We start from the raw sequence: 16979 nt of genomic DNA, 5'->3' as shown, positions 1-16979 counted from the left end.
ATCCTGCTGCAATGATATTTCATGGTCTCATATGCCCAGTGGAGTTGTATTCTGGATCACTAACACTGGTCAGAATCCAGCCATATTTTAGTGAGGGGAGGAGGGGGTGCAGGGGGGAAAGGGAGGGAGGGAGGGAGAATAATCAAATATTCTCATTTTTTTTTAAATTAGGCTTATTTGTTCTTAGTTTTACTTATGGCTATTCACAAAATGTTTTCTTAAGAGTATCTATTCTTGATGCTATGTAAAGATTGGCAGTCTGTAGCATCATAAAGAAAACGTATCTGAAACACTTGCTCAGTGGAGTCTCAGAGGCACCAGGCTGTCCAAAATTGTTAATGCAGGCAGGCTGCTACTAAAGAGGCTTTTGCAGCTCCATCAGATGTATTAATTTTGAAGGGTGTTTCTTTGAGCATTAAGCCTTTCTCATGCTGCATGCTGTTGGCACTCTTTTGTCTTACAAACCTTTTAAAATTTATCCCAGGACACTTCAAGTTGAGACTTTCTCCTTTTTTGGGGGAGGATTTTTTTTTGAACACTGCCTGTTTCTGTCTTAACTCAATAAACGAAGAGCGGATGAAGGGCTGAGTGAGAATTTCAATCTCCCTGCAGGATAGTTTTGGAAAAGATTTTATGGAAAGAGGAAAAACAAAAGCACGTGTGTTGAAAAATATGCATAATTTACATCACCATTTTGTATGGTAAAAGGGGCTGTTTTGTGTGTATTTTCAAGATGTAGAGGGAATAAAAATATTCAAATATTTTGGCAACTCCTACACACTTTTTTTTTTTGTATATCATAAAGCACTTGCTTAGCAGCTGGGTAGGATAGTAATTAAAAAGTAGTGGGTTTGCCAGTGGTCATAAAAAATTTCCATGGTTACTGAGGTAGTGTACCTAAAGAACTCAAAATACATTCAAAAATTAAGTTTCTTTGAAATGAAAGCAGAGGTATATTGAGTAACTGCTGTTTAAGTTTATTGTTTTAGGAAAACTGGGACTTGATCTGGTGCTGGTGCAAGCAGAACCAGTGACCCTGCAGCACACCTGCTGATTGCCAGTGGGGAGCCTGTTCCTTGTCTCAAACTCTGTTTGAGTAGATTGCCCAGAGAAGTGTGGCTGCCCCATCTCTGGAAGTGCTCAGAGACAGGCTGGACCGGGGCTGGGAGCAGCCTGGATTAGTGGAAGGTGTCCCTGCCCATGGCAGGGGTGGGAATTAGAGGATTCTTAAAGTTGCTTCCAAGTCATTCTATTCTTCTATGATATTGGCAATCTTTGAGGTTTCTTGGGGTTACCGTAAGGATCTGGACCATATATTAGAATCTGCACTTTTGGGGTCAAAAATATGATTGGAGAAACAAAAAGTTCTTTTTAATGAACTATATGCATTCTTCAGAAAGAGCTGTGTGATTTCCAAGCTTAGCTTATGAATCAGGAGACCTGAACCCCCCATCCTGCCTGGTGTCTCATGCACATCAGGCAGAGGCTGCTGCAGGTGGGTGGTGAGGGGTCTGTGCCCATGGGCTGCTCTCCTAGAGGGAAGATCTCAGCCTCGAGTGTGGTGATTCATGTCTGAGAGGAGCTGGAGGAGCTGGCATGGAAAGGCTGCCTGCTCAGTGTCTCCTCTACAAATAGCGCTATTAAATCTGACTTTTAAAAGCACTGAAAAGTCCTGGGAGATGAGACATGCAGCCAAGAAGCACTTGTGGCTGGGCTGTGTCTGCCTACCAAGGTGAAATGCTGGAGCCTCTGCTGCTCAGCTGCTCTGAGGCTGCTGTGAAGCCCTGAGAATCCACAACCCCCTCACTGTCCTGCCTGTCTGCCCCTGCGCTCAGGTTCAGGCTGCCCAGAACCTGGGGTATCCACACTAATCAACAACACCTTGGTTTAATGTATACTGAAAGGGGTTTGCCATGCTTTAAACATGAAGTGCTATGTGAAGAATGTATTAATGTTCTTGAGCAAAGTCTATTTGTGCAGGAAAATGCCGACAAAGTGTGACCAAATCCATGCAAGAAGGACATAATTCCTTTTTTTCCAACTTGGCAGAGCTGTCCCAATGCCAACAACGATGAGAAGCATTGAAGGCTCCTAAAATATAAAATGAAACAGCCAATCTTAAATATTCAAGTTCACCAATTAGAAACAATTTTGCATTTCCTGATGGTGAAATGGAAAGCAGCAATTTCTGCTCCTTTCTTCACAGGCCCTGCATTCCCTTGAAAGGATTGAGATTCATGGACTAGAAGGTAACAGATGGGGAATGTAGAGAACTTCAGATGCAAGAAAGATACCAGTGTGTGATTGAGTTATTAATGTAAATATAAAAACATCAGTACTGCACAAATGTCATATTTCAGCCAAAGACAGCCCTGGCTGTTTGGAGTTGGCAGTTTGCTTTCCAGCTTCTTTACACCTTGATTTTCTCAGACTTGTGTTTTGAGTACTTAGAGCTGCAAGACCAAGTACTTTGCTGCTTCTCTAGCAAACACCCCTGCATGAGGTGGCAAAAGATATTTGGGGGAGAGAGATGGACTCATTCATCTTCATGCCTTCTCCTATAAAAAAGGAAAATCTGTGAGTTTTGTCTAAGGAAGATGCTTGTAGACAGAATGATTGTTAATGTACCACTTTCTGAGGGTAAACAGTTTCTTGATGTTCACCTGGAATTCTCATTTATCTTGCTGTTTTGCTTCTCTCTCCCCCCTGGGGAGCATACACGGGTTTCCGTGTTTATCTCCTCTGAGCTGAGCTCCTGAGAGGTTGTTGAAGGCTGCTCCTGCTGCAAAGGGCCTGCGGGGATGGGCGTGGGCTGTGGGTGCTGGAGCAGCACCAGCAGAGCGCGGCGGCAGCACCAGCCAGAGGTGCTGAGCCTCTGCACTTGAGTGTCCCACGGGCGGATGGAGCTGGAGAGGGGAGAGCTGCATCCCCAGGGAGCCCTGGGGTGGGGCGAGAGCTTGGAACCACCTCCAAGCCCCCTCACCAGCCCGTGCTGAGGGGCACGGCGCCCTATGCTCTCCCAGTGTGGCTCTGCAGAAGGGCACCTGTGGGGACAAGGTTTCTCAAGAGCAGCACGGTGAAAAGCAATGCTGCTGGTGCCCTGCTGCTCTCCCGGGGAATCAGGCCCATCTTGGGAAGCACAGGCACAGCCTGTGGTGGATTGGGTTGCCTGTGTTGTCACCTCCTGTGCCATCTTTGGTGCAGCTCAGCAGAATGAAGGGATGAGCCTGGGCCGGTCCCAGCGCTGTTGCCAGCTCCTGCCTGGGAGGTGTTTCTGTGCTTGAAGGGTCTCATAAACTGAAGGGGCAAAGCCATTTCTTTCCTTTCCATTCCTGTGCTGCTTCCTGAGGCCCATTTCTCCCACAGTCAGCTCCTCCTGCTCCCATCTTTCCCTGCTCTCTGGCAACTGTGTGGCTTTTGGCAAAAGGAGTCCCCAGATAACTATTTTGTATACACAAGCCATGCGGCTTTAATGGAATTACCTCAACCCTGGTAGTAAATAATTTATAGGAGGCAGTAAATAAAATATGTTTCTGTGTTCTAAAAAAAAAAAAAGAAAAAAAAAGAGTTGTCTAACTGCAATGCCTGCTGTGGGGGAATGAACCCAGAACCTGTCCCACTGCAGAGATCCTGGCCAGGAATGGGACCTGCTGGGCAAAGCAACCAAGCCCAGAAGAACTTGGATGGGAAGGGGAGTGCTTCAGAAAAGCTCTGGTTTGGGCAGGGGTCTGGGAAGCCGCCTGCTGACTGCCTATGGTGTGTCCGTCTGTCTGTCCGTCCGTCCATCCAGTGGGGCATTTCCGAGGTTGCCTCCCGGTAGCCTTGACCGTGAAACCCGAGCCCGCGCCGCTTGACCTGAATTTCCGAGGCACCCGCTGCAGCCCTCGTGTCACCGAGCCCCGATTGAAACCCGACCTCTGTCACTAATGGCATTAACGGGAGCTGCGGGCAGGGCCGGCGGCCTGAGGGTGCCCGCAGGGTCTGGGAAGGGATGCTCGGAGCGGAATGCGGGATGCGGGAGGGCGAGGATGGATATTCAGAGGGGGATGGACGGAGGGCGCAGCGCGGGGCATGCAGGGTGCATAGAGGGGAGGATGAAGGGTGTCCGAAGGGATGTGGATGGAGGGGTGCCTGAAGGGGAGCGTCAGGGTGATGTGGGTGCCTGGGACTGAGAATGAAAGGTGCCCAGAGCGGGAGGAAGGGAGGAGGGTCTGAAGGGATGCATAAGGGGGATGGCGATAAGAGATGCCTGGGTGGGAAGATGAAGGGTACCCAGAGGGGTATGAGAGATACTGGGTGGGAGGGTGAGGGGTACCCCGAGTACGGAGGGGTGCCTGCAGGGGCGCACCGAGAGGGATGAGGGGTGCCTGGGGGTGCACGGCTGGGGATGCAGGGTGCTGGCGGGGGCGGATGGGGGTACCCGAAGGGGATGCACGGCAGGGGGCCCGGGGAGCGGTTCGGGCCCTTCCCGGGACTGCATCCCCCGCCTGCGGCTGCGGCTCCGCCGCACAGCCGGGGCTCCTCAGGGCCAGCCCGGGCCGGCCCTGCCCGGGGAGCCGCAGCCGGTCTCCCGCTGGCGTGGGGAGCTCGGGCCGGGGACGGCGGCAGCGGAGATTTACGATGCGGGAGGACAGAGCGTGAAAGCAGTATATCATCATCAGGTTGGGCTGAAAGAAAGAAAACATATCTTCAACAAAAAGAGGGGCTTCGCAATTCAACTGCGTTGTTAGGACAACGCAAACTATCCTTGAAATGATTAGTTCCACTTCAAAGGCATTTACATTCAACAGGGGCAGACGAAGCCTCTTTTTATGTCGCCAGAGGAGGAGGAAAAATAATAATAATAAAAAAATAGCAAGGAGGAGGTGGGGAGGCTTTGTGCTAAGAAGAGTCATATGTTTGCTTCTTCTGTTTATTTTTCCTTATTCAGGGACGTTTGTGTAAGACAAACGCAGCGCTGGCAGCCCCAGGGCTCTGGGGAGGTGGCGAGGGGTGGCCAGGCCGGCAGCTCGGGGGCTGCACTTGGGCTCCTCCACCCATTCCAAAGGAGAAGTGAAAAGACAACAGGGGAAAAAAAAAAAAAAGAGAAAAAGAAGGAAAAAAATTCCCTGACCTCAAGAGCTGTCTTTCCTGGGACATCTATTATTAACTTGAGGAAGCATGACGTATGTTCGGTCGGATCACAAAGACTCAGGGTATCCTGACAGAGTTTGGGAAAGATTTGAAGACTGAGATGTCTCCACTTTGTGATGGCCTGGGCTGGAAAGAAGTTTTTGCATCTGAAACCATGTATCTAAACTGCTTCCCAGAGGCCTCTGCATGGGAAAACCCATTTTTTGTGTTCCAGGTTATCCTGAATGGATAAAGAATGTGAAAGAGGAGAAGGGTTCCAACATTAGCCCAGAGGCAATATTTACTATGCCCCTACAGCTTTCTCAAAATCCAACCCATCTCCACTTGCTCTGATCAATTCTTGCATCCAGTGAATGGAGACTTGTCTCCTATTTCAAAGCACATCATGTATTATAACTCCCAAATTACATATTGGTATTGTTTCCATCATGCTCGGTGTTGGAAGTCAAAAAGCAGCCATTTAAAAAAAAATTAAAGTTCAAACTACAGAGCCTATTTGGAGAGTTATCTGTGCTTGTGGAAGGATTTCCCATAACCTGAAATATGTTGCCCCAACATATGAATATGTGTAGTGTCAGGGAGGAGGCTTGGCTCTCTCTCTCTTTTCCTTTTGCTGGTTTCTGCCTGATGTTTTGCAGCTCATCCTGGGGTTAGACCTCATCATTCTGTTGGAGAAGAAAATTGAAATTGTAAAAGATCCTGGGCAACAGCTTTCTAAAATATTTTGTCTCCCACAGCTATCTCAACCCATATGAACTGAATTAGTCTCAATACTGGTGCTGATCAAAAATCTTTCTTTCAAGTCACTTTTGTGGGGAGGTTAACACTTTGCACATTTGAAACCTAACAACTATATTAGGGTTTTTAAAGACAAAACAAAACAAAATATTTTAAGGTGTTATGAGCATTTTAATGCCTGCACCCATAAATTCTCTGCTCTAGCCTTACTGGGAAGCCAGAGATGATGTTGGCCCCAGCTTTATGAAAAAATAACAACATGCAAGTTAGCATTTGAAAATGAAATCCTTATTCCAGTCAAACTGTAGCTGGAGTCAAGGTTGAACTCATCCATGATCCTTGTTTTAGGCTTTGAACGTGTGTGTGAGTCACTTCTGATCATTCCAAGAAATTTTCTTCCTTTTTTTTTATCTCTTTCCCCATTCTCTCTTATTTTCATCATCTTCTCCTCACAGGCATGGGGAGGCTCAAAGAGGGAGAGCTGGAGATGTCAGCATTCCCTTTCAATTACTTTCAGACAGGTTTTGTTAACTTCAGATATTTTGTTTGCTCTGGAGAGCTGTGGTCCAAGGAGAGCCAGTCCCGTTCTGGATCATGTTCGGACCATGTGCGTTGAGGAATTGTGCTGCAGCACTGAGAGACAGAGCTCAGAGATCAGAAATGGGCCTTCCTGTCATGGCAGCTCTCACGGTGGTTTTGGTAACCAGCAGAAATGTGGCTTTAGAAGTGTGGTAGTGGCTTTAGAGAGAAAAGTGGTAACATTTTTTATTTTAGCAGGTGAATGGCATCAGGCTGGTACTCCGGAAAAAGAAAGATATAAAATGACAAAAATCCTAATAAAAATAATATGGTCTTGAAAATTAACAACAACAAAAAAAGATGTAATCTTGAAAAGAATATTGGACTGGGGGAGATGGGAGAAGTGCTGGCTGCTGTGCTGTGTGAGGGGCACTGCAGCTCAAAGGTGAAGCTGCCAGAGCTGCCAGCCTGAGCCATGTTAGCCACCAGTGTTAGTTTTCATTCCTGAAGATAAAGATACTTTTTCAGTCAGAAAAATGCATTTTTATTGAATTCCCTGCAAGTTCATACTTTTAAAATGTGTTTTCCATTTCTGACTTTCTTGTTTTATGAAACACTGGAAACATGAGAGCTTTTCAAATATCCTTGAGAATGATGGGAGCTTTACATTTGTTCTGTCATTTACTCTGTCATTTATAGAGATCTTATCAGGAAACAAAAGCTGATGTGTGTTTTAGCTCTACAGCATCTTCTAATGTGGATCTTCCTCCTCTTCTGGGTTTTATTGTTATTCTGCCACCCTGTCCCTAAAATACTAGTGAGGCTGCTAGGGCTGCTTGGCTGCAGGAAGGAGGGAAGTGCCCCTGGGACTCCCAGGTTCGGCGGGTGCTTGTAAAGGAGAGGAGTGAGGCTGGGTGAGCCATCAGCATCCTACATTCCCTGAGTTTGAGAGCAGTCCTTAGAGAGGTCGTTTGTTTACCTCAGCTGATCAATGCCTGTCCCTGACCTGGCATTTACTGCGACCAGCTTTTGGTTTTGCAGGCAGATGCTGGTGACTGTGGCATCACCCAAGGTGCATTTTTTGGAATAGGAATAAGGAATATGTCTGTTGGTGAGAAACTCACCCAGTTACTCCAGGTCCCTTTACAGATCTGCTGATCACAGCCTCCCCAGTAGCAAGGCAAAACATGGGCAAGCAGGAAAATCCTCTTGGACATGGGCGTTCAGCCCAAAGCTCTGATGCTGGGGTCTGGCGCCCTTGCACGGGCAAGCAGAGGGTGAGAGGAGCAGTGTGGAGGGAGCGGACCAGGTGAGGAACGCCCTCGCCCATGTGGTCTCTTCCTCCCTTGTTATCCCCTTGTCGTTCCCTTTCTCTGATTTTTGTGTGTGCGTGCGTCTCCCTCCCCTCCTCCTTGTCCGCGCAGCTCCTCTCCCATTCTTGTCTCGCTCCACCCTCCGTTTCCCTTGTCTGGCTGCCCCCCACCTCTTTTGTGCCGCTCGGCTGCTCGGCATCGCTTTTGTGTGGTGATAGCAGCGGCTGCCTCGGCTCCAGGGATCCCAGCGCGGCTGCCATCGCCCCTGGCCTTAAATTCACTGCTCGGGCCAGGGAGGCTCCTGGCTCCCGGCTGCCGGCGTGGCTGACACGCTCCCGGCATGGGTCCCCCCGGCTGGTTCCAGCCGCGACTGCCACGGCCTGGGGCACAGCCCTGGCCCGTGCCCCACGTTAGAGCACATGGACAGGGCGGTGCTGAGCAAACTGGAGCTGCAGCAAGACCTTCCATGTTGCTCTGGGCCACGCTGGGCTGCCTTACCGAGGTGCCGGCACCCACGTGGCAGGAGCCAGGGAATTGGACTCGCACCGCCGTGGGGATTTAGGGGCCCCTTGTGTTTCCATCCCCACCTGAAATGTTTCTTGGTTTGTGTTACGTTCAACTTAAACAGTCAGGAAAGTTTCTACGGGAACTTTTCCTTTGGACGCACGGGATTTGCTGTTTGTCGCAAGGCAGGGTCGGGGGCTCCCCGCAGGCTCTGGCAATCGGCCTTTGCTGTCTCCCAGCCCAGCCCCGCGCGGTGTGCGGGCTCCTCTGCGGGTGCGGAGCACCCCGCCCCTCCGGGAACTGGGGGCGCTGGGGCAGCAGGGGACAGAGGTGACGGACCCCGCGCGTCAGCGGCTCCTTCCCACGCGCGCTTCCCCTCGCACTGCCGGCTCCGCCTGGCAGCAGCTCTGCCGGGTGCTGAGTCTCACGAACGGCAATTCTCACAGAGCCGTAGCTGCCCCTTTCCCCCGCAGTGACAGCTTGCCACATGCTTTATTGCTCGTCTCCCTCCGGGGAAGGCTGTGACTGCTCTCGGGAGCCGCCACGCTCGGCCGAGCGCGTCCCCAGCCCCGCGGTGCGGCCGGGCCGCTCCCCGGAGCGGGGCCAGCGGCGGGCGCCCGGCTGCAGCTCCGTGTCACATCTGCTTTCCTAAGAGCCGCATTCCCTGCCCTGGCTTTGTCCCGGGGAGCTCCAGGCTGCGGCCGTGTGTCTGGAGCGAGGCTGGCAGGAGCCTCGCCCGGGAATGCCAGGATGCCGTGCGGAGATGCTGCACGTCAGCCAGGGCATGCTGAGACCTTTGGTACCGGCTGCGAGGAGAGCAGCCAAAGATGATGCAACCTGCCTCTGGTAAATGCGAAAGAGTGGCAAAAATTGCTAAGGAGGCTGAAAAAAAAGCGGCCGGTTATCAGATTTTTTTTTTTTTCCTAAGGAACTAACCTATTTTCCTCTGAAACTCTTTACGGTCATTTGTAAGTAGTCTGTGCATTGCAGCTATGCTTATATTTAAAGGTGGAAACCATAGGAGTGAGTGAATGCATTTTTCTTAAACTTCTCCTTTTTGAGACTTGTTTGAAATATTTTTCCCCTGACATGGCTTTTTCCTCTGAAGGAAATAAGTTAAAAAAATAGCAGAGATAGAAGGAATAAATACTAATGGGATGTTAAATGAAGTATTTATGTTACACACTGATGATTTTCATTTGTACACCTGAGGTAAACATTCCCACAGTAAGAATAAAAATATATATGTTTATAAATGTATGTGTATATATATATATAGGCTGAGATATAGGTGTTTTGAGAGCTTGTGGATGTTCAGACACGTGTTTGTGTGTGGTAGGTGGAGAGAGAGAAACAGAAATCCACCTGTGCTACTGTAGTTTTGGTTTGCAGAGTGGTGGGCTGGAGTGAGCGAGTCTCTGATACACCCCACGGGTTGCTCTTTGTTTAAAAAATAGATCTCCCTTAAAACCCACTATAGGTTGAGATAAAACAAGGCAGATTCTAATGAACACCAAGCGGTTTGAGCCCCCCGAGGAGGAGCTGTGTGCGGGTTTCCACAGCGTGCTGACCTTTTGTGTGAGTGCTTCAGCCTGCCACAGAGTCAGCCTGCGTGACCTTCAGGAGTGTGCAGCAGTTGCAGTGTCCTGGAGAGAAACCCCGTCCCTGCTGAATCTGCTGCAGCATCCCAGTGCCAGCCAGAGCCACAGCCAGCATCAGGAGCACTCAATTTTCTGGAGATCACACAGCATCACTGCTGTCAGAAAGGAATATAAAAGCCTGTTTTTATTAATCTAGTACAGCCTTCTACGTATTAAAAAATAGTTGTGCTATTAATAATGAATTTGTCACATTTCTCTGTCAGTTCCAATTTGTGTTACTTCCCAGCTGGCAGCAGGTTTGTTAGCAGTGCAGTGGGAGCTGGCAGAGCTCTTACCTGGCACCTTGGCTTCCCCTCTCTGCCCTGTGTGCAGCTCCCAGCACACCTGGGTGTTGCTTGCCAGGGGCTCCATCCCTCCCACTTTCCAGAACAGTGCCCTGGTTCTTAGTGCCATGAGAAAGGGGAGGCTGGCTTAGCTGGCAAGTGTGCACGAGAGGTGTTTTCTATTCCTCGGAATACTAAAAAGAATCAGAATGGTGAATACACAGGTTTTACATGAAATAACCCAGTCAGTTTTTTTTCACTCTGAGAAGTTAAGTAGTTGATCATGGATATCACTGGGTAACTAGTAAGGCAGTAAGTTAAAGATTCCCAAATGAATGTTTGGGATGTTTAAGTTACTGCCTTACCAGTTACCCAGTGACAGCCACTCGGTGGCTGCTGTGGCTGTGCTCTGCTGCTGGTGTTCCAGCTGTGCCAAGGGCACCTTCCCAGGCACAGCATCCCTGCACTCCAGTGCCAGTCCCTTGGCACTGTGAGGGTACAGCAGTCAGTGTAGACCCCAGCTCAGCACAAGATGGGAAAACCACTCGAAAGTGATAGTGGAAATACACACCAAGGGCATTTAGCACAATTTAGCAGCAAGGGTTTTGAAGGAAACTTCTGTTATTGGGAGTGTTTGTTTTCTCAACTCTCATTGCTTGCTTGCTTGTCAAAGTCCATAACCAAAACATTTGCTTATCCAGAGAACAGGCTCATGAATGCCTCAACGGGGAGCACAGCAGTGGGTGGTGCTGGCAGGGTCCCGTGCCCCTCGGTGTGGGGAGCCTGGGGACACCAGTGGGTGCTTCTGGGACTGGCATGTCCACCATCATCCTGGAGCCCTGGCAGAAATGCTGCAGTGAGCCTGGTGGGTTCTGTTTATCCAGGCATCCAGCCCTCCTCCACTGCTCTTTGCAGGTCTGCTTGGTGAGCGGCCGCAGGTCCTCCCGCAGTGAGGGGAGACAGGGCTGGGGGCTCCACATGCAGCCATCAAGGGGGGAATCCTTCCTCTCCCTGAGCCTCCCTGGGGCGGGCAGCACCTGGAACACTCACCCTGGTGGGGTGGGGATGGAAGACCTCCCCTCGGGCAGGAAGGGGTGGGGTGACATCCTCAGACCTGCTGCTACCGTCTTTTCCAAAGCACTAAATTCTTCTTGCAATGCTATTCTGTCTATGAGGCTTATTTCTCCTTCTTAGCTGTGAGGTTTCTGAATTTTGCTGCTAATGCCTCTGCCGCAGGCTTTTAAATTATTGCTCATGCCCCAGTGTTTGTAGCCTTTGCTCTCTGTGCTGTTATAAATCTTCTTTTGTTTAAGACCCCAAATTCACTTGACAGCAAGCACAAGACATCAGCTGCACCACCAAACATCTGCCCCACAAATTCAGCCCTCAGTGGGCACAACAAGCAGAGGCAATATTTCCCCCTCTCTTCAGAGAAAAGTTACTGAAAAAGGGAGACCAATGAGCTGTAATTATCAAGTGTTTGTTGGTGTACCTGCGCCTGAGTGCAGCCAAAAACTGCTCTCAAGTTCAGAAAGAGACAGGTAAATTTGGAGTTACTTGAAACTGGCATCATTAAAAAGCTGTGGGACTGAATATAAAGAGCTGGTAGGAAAAGATTGGAACTGTTAATTTGAGACCAAGATGGAAATGTGGCAGAGGTGTCTCCAGGCTGTACCACACACAACTCCCAGCACCTTTGTTTAACTCTTACAACGGCCTGAGAGCCATGGGCACACTGAGGGGGCATCCTGGCAGTGATGCTGCTGCTGCACCTCTGGGCTCACAGGACATAAAGAAGAAAAAGTTAGAGAATTATTTTTATTAGATCATCTGTTAAGTGAGACCTGGGTGCTTTTAGCGAGCCCTCTGTGACAATATCTTAAATATCTTCGCAAAGATCTATCTACATGATTAACCAAAGATTCTCCTCGAATGTTGGTTTCAAAGTTACCTTTGTAGGAAAAAAAATCTATAATATAGATGTGTGTCTGTGTACACATATTTATTCACAAAAGTCCAAAGCTTGTCTATAATTTGCTGAAGAAATACAAATGCGGTGGTTGATCTTTCTTTTTAACTGAATTGAATATTAGCATTCTGGGCTTGATTTTCCATCTGTGTCCTGCAAAAAATTATACAGGAATTTTCTCTGACTGTGATGTGAGTGAGCCTTATGAATTGTGTGTGTTCAGCCTAATAAATTAATGACATTTTATTTTTATAAATAGGTGTTTTTCAAGAGTTTGGACTGAAGCAATCAGAAATTCTTATTAACCTATCACAGTTAGCTTTCTAATTAGTGTATGATTGTAGTTTTATGGAAAATTCCAGCTAAGTATTTTGAGTTTTTCCCCATAATGACTCCTGGGCACCCACAGAAGCTTATTCAGAATGTATAGGACGAAATAGGGGAAGAATTTGTCCTCAAAGCAGCAATTTTCTGAAAGAAAAAACAAAGAAGCTTCTGAGTAGCAATGCAAGATGCTACTTTCAAATTCAGTTATTGTCTCAGTGATTGACTGCACTAACTGTATCGTGCCAGAAACGACTGGCTTTTAAAATATATATTTGTGATTAGTTTAATTCATGGAGCCTTTTTCCTCTGAATTGATTTGATGAAATGAACTAGACAAATAATAATTTTTTCACTGGAATGAATCTGCTTAATCAATTTAGACAATCAGTTTGTTCTTTGCTTAATAACATTTGCAAAAAGAAAACAAAGTCTTTCATTAACAAGGAAGGCCAGACATTTATAATGAGAGGTGGCATCTAACATCAGGTTATGTCTTCTGTTGGAGCAGAAAACAGGATTAAACATCTGGTACAAGTACCTGGCTCTGAAATGCTTCTCCCGCTTTTCAGTATGGGATTCAACATTAAGGAGCAGGGAAGAAAACCCTGGCATGAATCCCATTTTCATCCCTGGACATTTTGCCAGGGCAGGAGTTAATGACAGGTACATGGGTCCAGATCTGAACCTGCCTCAAAACCCATGGATGTTCCAGTCTGCTTCCAATGGAAGCTCAGGGAGCAACACAGAGACCAAATGTGGTGTCAAAAGCCTGCATTCAGTGAAATTCTCTCATTTGCTATTTAGAGAAGGAGTTTATTATGGAGAGTCGTTAAATATCTGCTTCTTACAATGGGCTGCAAAGTAACAGCTCGGCTGGGAAGCCTGGGAGTTCAAAGCATCCCTGTACAGGGAAAACAAACACTGCTAGCCAGAGAGTGATTATGCTTGCACTGCAGTGCAGAGGACTACTAATTTTAAAGACATTATCTCATAATGTTTTATTTTCACTGTGTTCTGGATTTTATGTTGATTTTAATTATACCTCTTAGGAATAATATCTGGTAAACTAATTTTGGTGAATGGCAGTGAAAAAGCATTATCCACCTACGGTAATTACACATATTTCTTAGTCCCTAGATTAAATAGTTTTACTTAAACTGCACTACAGAATTTATAAACACCTTTTTGCAAAGTCTGCCAGTGGAGTTTCAGATAATAGAAGTCTAAAATACTAATCTCAGCATCCCAGATGGCTGCCTCTAGGAGCAACATAAGCTGTTACCCCTGACAAATTTCCTTTTGCAGCTTTCTCAGAAAAACACAGCAAGCCAAGGCAAAGACATTCAATATTTTCCCTCATGGTTGCTATTAGTTTAATAACTTGGGTGTTAATCCTTCTGTCTTTGAAATCAGAAGGGTGGGGTGTTTTTGCCACTGAGTTTTGATGCTGAGTTTTGCCTGTCCAGTTGCTCTCCCAGGGGGTGGTAGAAATGCCCAGCTGCCTGATGAGGGGCATTTTCTGGTGCTGCTCAATATACAGGAGAATTTTAATGATCCCATCCTACATCCAATAGAATAATAAACTGACACTTTGGGTTCTTTTGATTAAGCAAATATACTATTTACTAAACCAAATGCTAAAAAACATTATTTCTAATATTTTATTGTGACAAACATTGACAAATAGTATCTCTTCCCCATGTTTTCATCACATTTGGAAACAGAAGCTGAGGATGAGCAGTTGATTTCACTTGTGGGTGGTGTCTAATCACTGACAGCCTCCTCCTGGGACACTCTCCTCTTCTCTCCACCGTTGCCTTCTCCTTCAAGCCTCTCCTCAAAGCACATCTTTCCCCCAGCACTTTGCATGTAGATGCGTATGAAGTTCTAGACTAGAATAAATAATAAAATAGAACTAAGTCCAGGTGTCTGCAGGATGGGACAACTTTTCCTGCTCCCGAATCACTACTGTGTCTCTTTCAGCTCTCACTTGCTCCCAGAAGCATTATGTGTGTCCCTGGGGTGAGAGGTGAGGATTTTGGGACAGTGACCCAACTGTGTGATGTTTCCTGTGGAAGGGTTGCTTGGTGCCAGAGCTTCCTTTTGTTTGTTTGAGTTTGGTTTTTTCTTTTCTTCTCCTGAAATCCTTAAGGAAGGCTGGGTCAGGAAGCTTGAGTCAAGAGTCTGGTAGTTCAGTGTAAGGATGTTAAAGAAATGATGCAAAAGATGCATAGCAAAGATTAGGGGAGCCAAAGGCAGCAGCACATGGAAAGAATAGAGGGGTTTGTGCCAGCATGGATATCCCAAGCAGGGTGGCGGTGTGAGCCCAGCTGGGGGGAGATCCTGCTGGCTCCTTAGCTGCACCCAGATCTGCGCAGCCTGTGCTGCAGATTAGGGTGCAGTTACACCCTGTCCATCCTGGCATCCTGTAGCTGATCACCTACTGCGGATTTTCCCTTAGCATTGATTCATGCTAAAGCCAGAATTCCATTAGTGTCTTTGAATTGCTCTGTGCAAATGCACTTTACAGTCAGATTCTGCCCCACTCTTGCAGCTGTGGCAAATATCTGCAAGCCAGCCTCCTACCCAGGCACGAGCTGTTAAAATCTTTGATTTTAGTTGGCATTTCTGAGTGTCAGAAAAGTGTAAAGCAGGGACACAACACATCAGAAGCAGCTTCCCTATTTAGTGCTGTAGATACATCGTTTATATTTTAGGCTAAACTTGGACTATTATGCAGTGGCAACACCTGCTCTTTCACAAGACTGGACTTCTCATCAAGCGATGAAAAAGCACGCTCCTAAGCCTAGGCTTGGCTTTAGGGTAGCTTTACTCTGTCTATGAGCAGAAGAGATGTGCAAATAACAAACAAAAAAAAGCAAATTCTCTTCCGCCTGATCTGCAGTAACTGTCCTCCCTGTAAAGCCCATGCCAGCCTGCTTTCCTTTCATCCTCCAGGAATGCCTTCTGAAAAGTATTTAAGCAGCAATTTGGAGTAACATGGGGAGGGGGCTGTTTAATGGCAGCTAATTGAACACTTCTGACTTTCTCTGCCACTGTAACATTTTCCAAAAGCTACTAGAAAAGATATTGAGCCTTTTTATGTTGAATATGTGTCAGGCTACATGTTCTCGGTGGCTTTGGGTGAGCCAGTTGTGAAAAAACACCAGAGCCGCAGACTTGCCGTTTTGTGGGGGAAATATAAATTCTGACATCCATAGTTTGCATCTCGGCACTTCGTGGCTGCAGCATTAATCATCCGTTATGGCATCATATCCTTTTTGTGAGGGTGTGAGGTTTTTTGTGGTGGGTTTTCTTTTGGTGTTTGTTTAAGCACCAAGAAATCAAATATTAACCTGATTAAGAATTCAGTGTTACATGTAAGGCAGAGAAGAGCTGCAGGTGGTGACAGGCAACTGGATTGTGTTTGATCTGGCGGTTTTCATCTATGCCACCATTTTATTCCTGCTGTGGGACTGCAGCAAAATGGTGGCTCCCTTGTTCCATGCCTCGGGGATGAAGAGGGTGTGTGAAATGCCAGCTCCTGCATGCCAGGGCAGCACTCACTGGGAAAGAGCTCACTGAGAGGTGTACCCTTGCTAGTGTGTGGGGTACAACAGGATTTCCTGCTGGGGAGCTCCTGGGACTGGTGTGGGGAAGGAGCTACATTAATTCTTCTCATGGGATGAGGAATTAGGAAGTTCATTGTCTAGTGAGTTTTTCCCTCTCACTCTTGTGTTTTCTTTGGGCAGGGGAGAGAGATAATCTCCTCGGAGCACTTGTACAGGGGTGCCCTGTCATCATGTCTCTAAGAGAGCCAAGTGCCATGGCTGGCTCCACACCTTCAAGCAGCCCCAGTTTTTCCTCCTGTAGGCTCTGGGAGGAGTTTGACTCAAAGATTTTGCTTGGAAGAGGCTAGGTGTGGAGGAAGATGGCAGGCTGTGCAGAGCTGGCTCACCCAGGGGTTCTCACTGGGATGGCTGTGGTCCAGGCAGGAGGGCAGGGACACCCTGCAGCTAACTGGGACCCCAGTATGGGAAATCTTTTCCAAGCAGAGGCTTCTGCAGGTCTCTGCTGACCCAGGAGTGTGTCAGCCTTTTTTTGGCCATTTCTGACATCCCCTGAGAAGGTGCAGCAAGGTTTTTTTGTTTCACAGAACCAGAGAATGGGTCAGGTTGGAAGGGACCACAGTGGCTCATCTCCCTGCTCTCATCCCAGAGCTCATGGCACACGATTGCATCTGGAGGGTTCTTGAATCTCTCTGTTGAGGGAGACTTTGAACCTCTCTGGTCAATCTCCTCCAGTGCTTGGTCACTGCAGAGGAAAGAAATTCTTCCTCATGTCCGGGTGGAACTTGCCGTCCATCAGCCTCTGCCTGCTGTCTCCTGTCTCACTGCTGGGCCCCGCTGAGCAGGGCCTGCTCCAGCCCCCAGCACCAAAGAGCTGTGCTCAGTGCTGGCTGCTTTGGCTGACCACAGCCAGCTCCATCTGCCAGGGATCTCAAAAAAATCACAAAATCATCACCAGTGATCTCTCCAGTGAACTGCCAGAC

This window comes from Molothrus ater, chromosome 14 (genome assembly GCF_012460135.2).
Source record: "Molothrus ater isolate BHLD 08-10-18 breed brown headed cowbird chromosome 14, BPBGC_Mater_1.1, whole genome shotgun sequence".
Lineage (NCBI taxonomy): Eukaryota > Metazoa > Chordata > Aves > Passeriformes > Icteridae > Molothrus > Molothrus ater.
The sequence above is the reverse complement of the archived record's forward strand: the minus strand, read 5'-3'. Positions refer to the sequence as shown.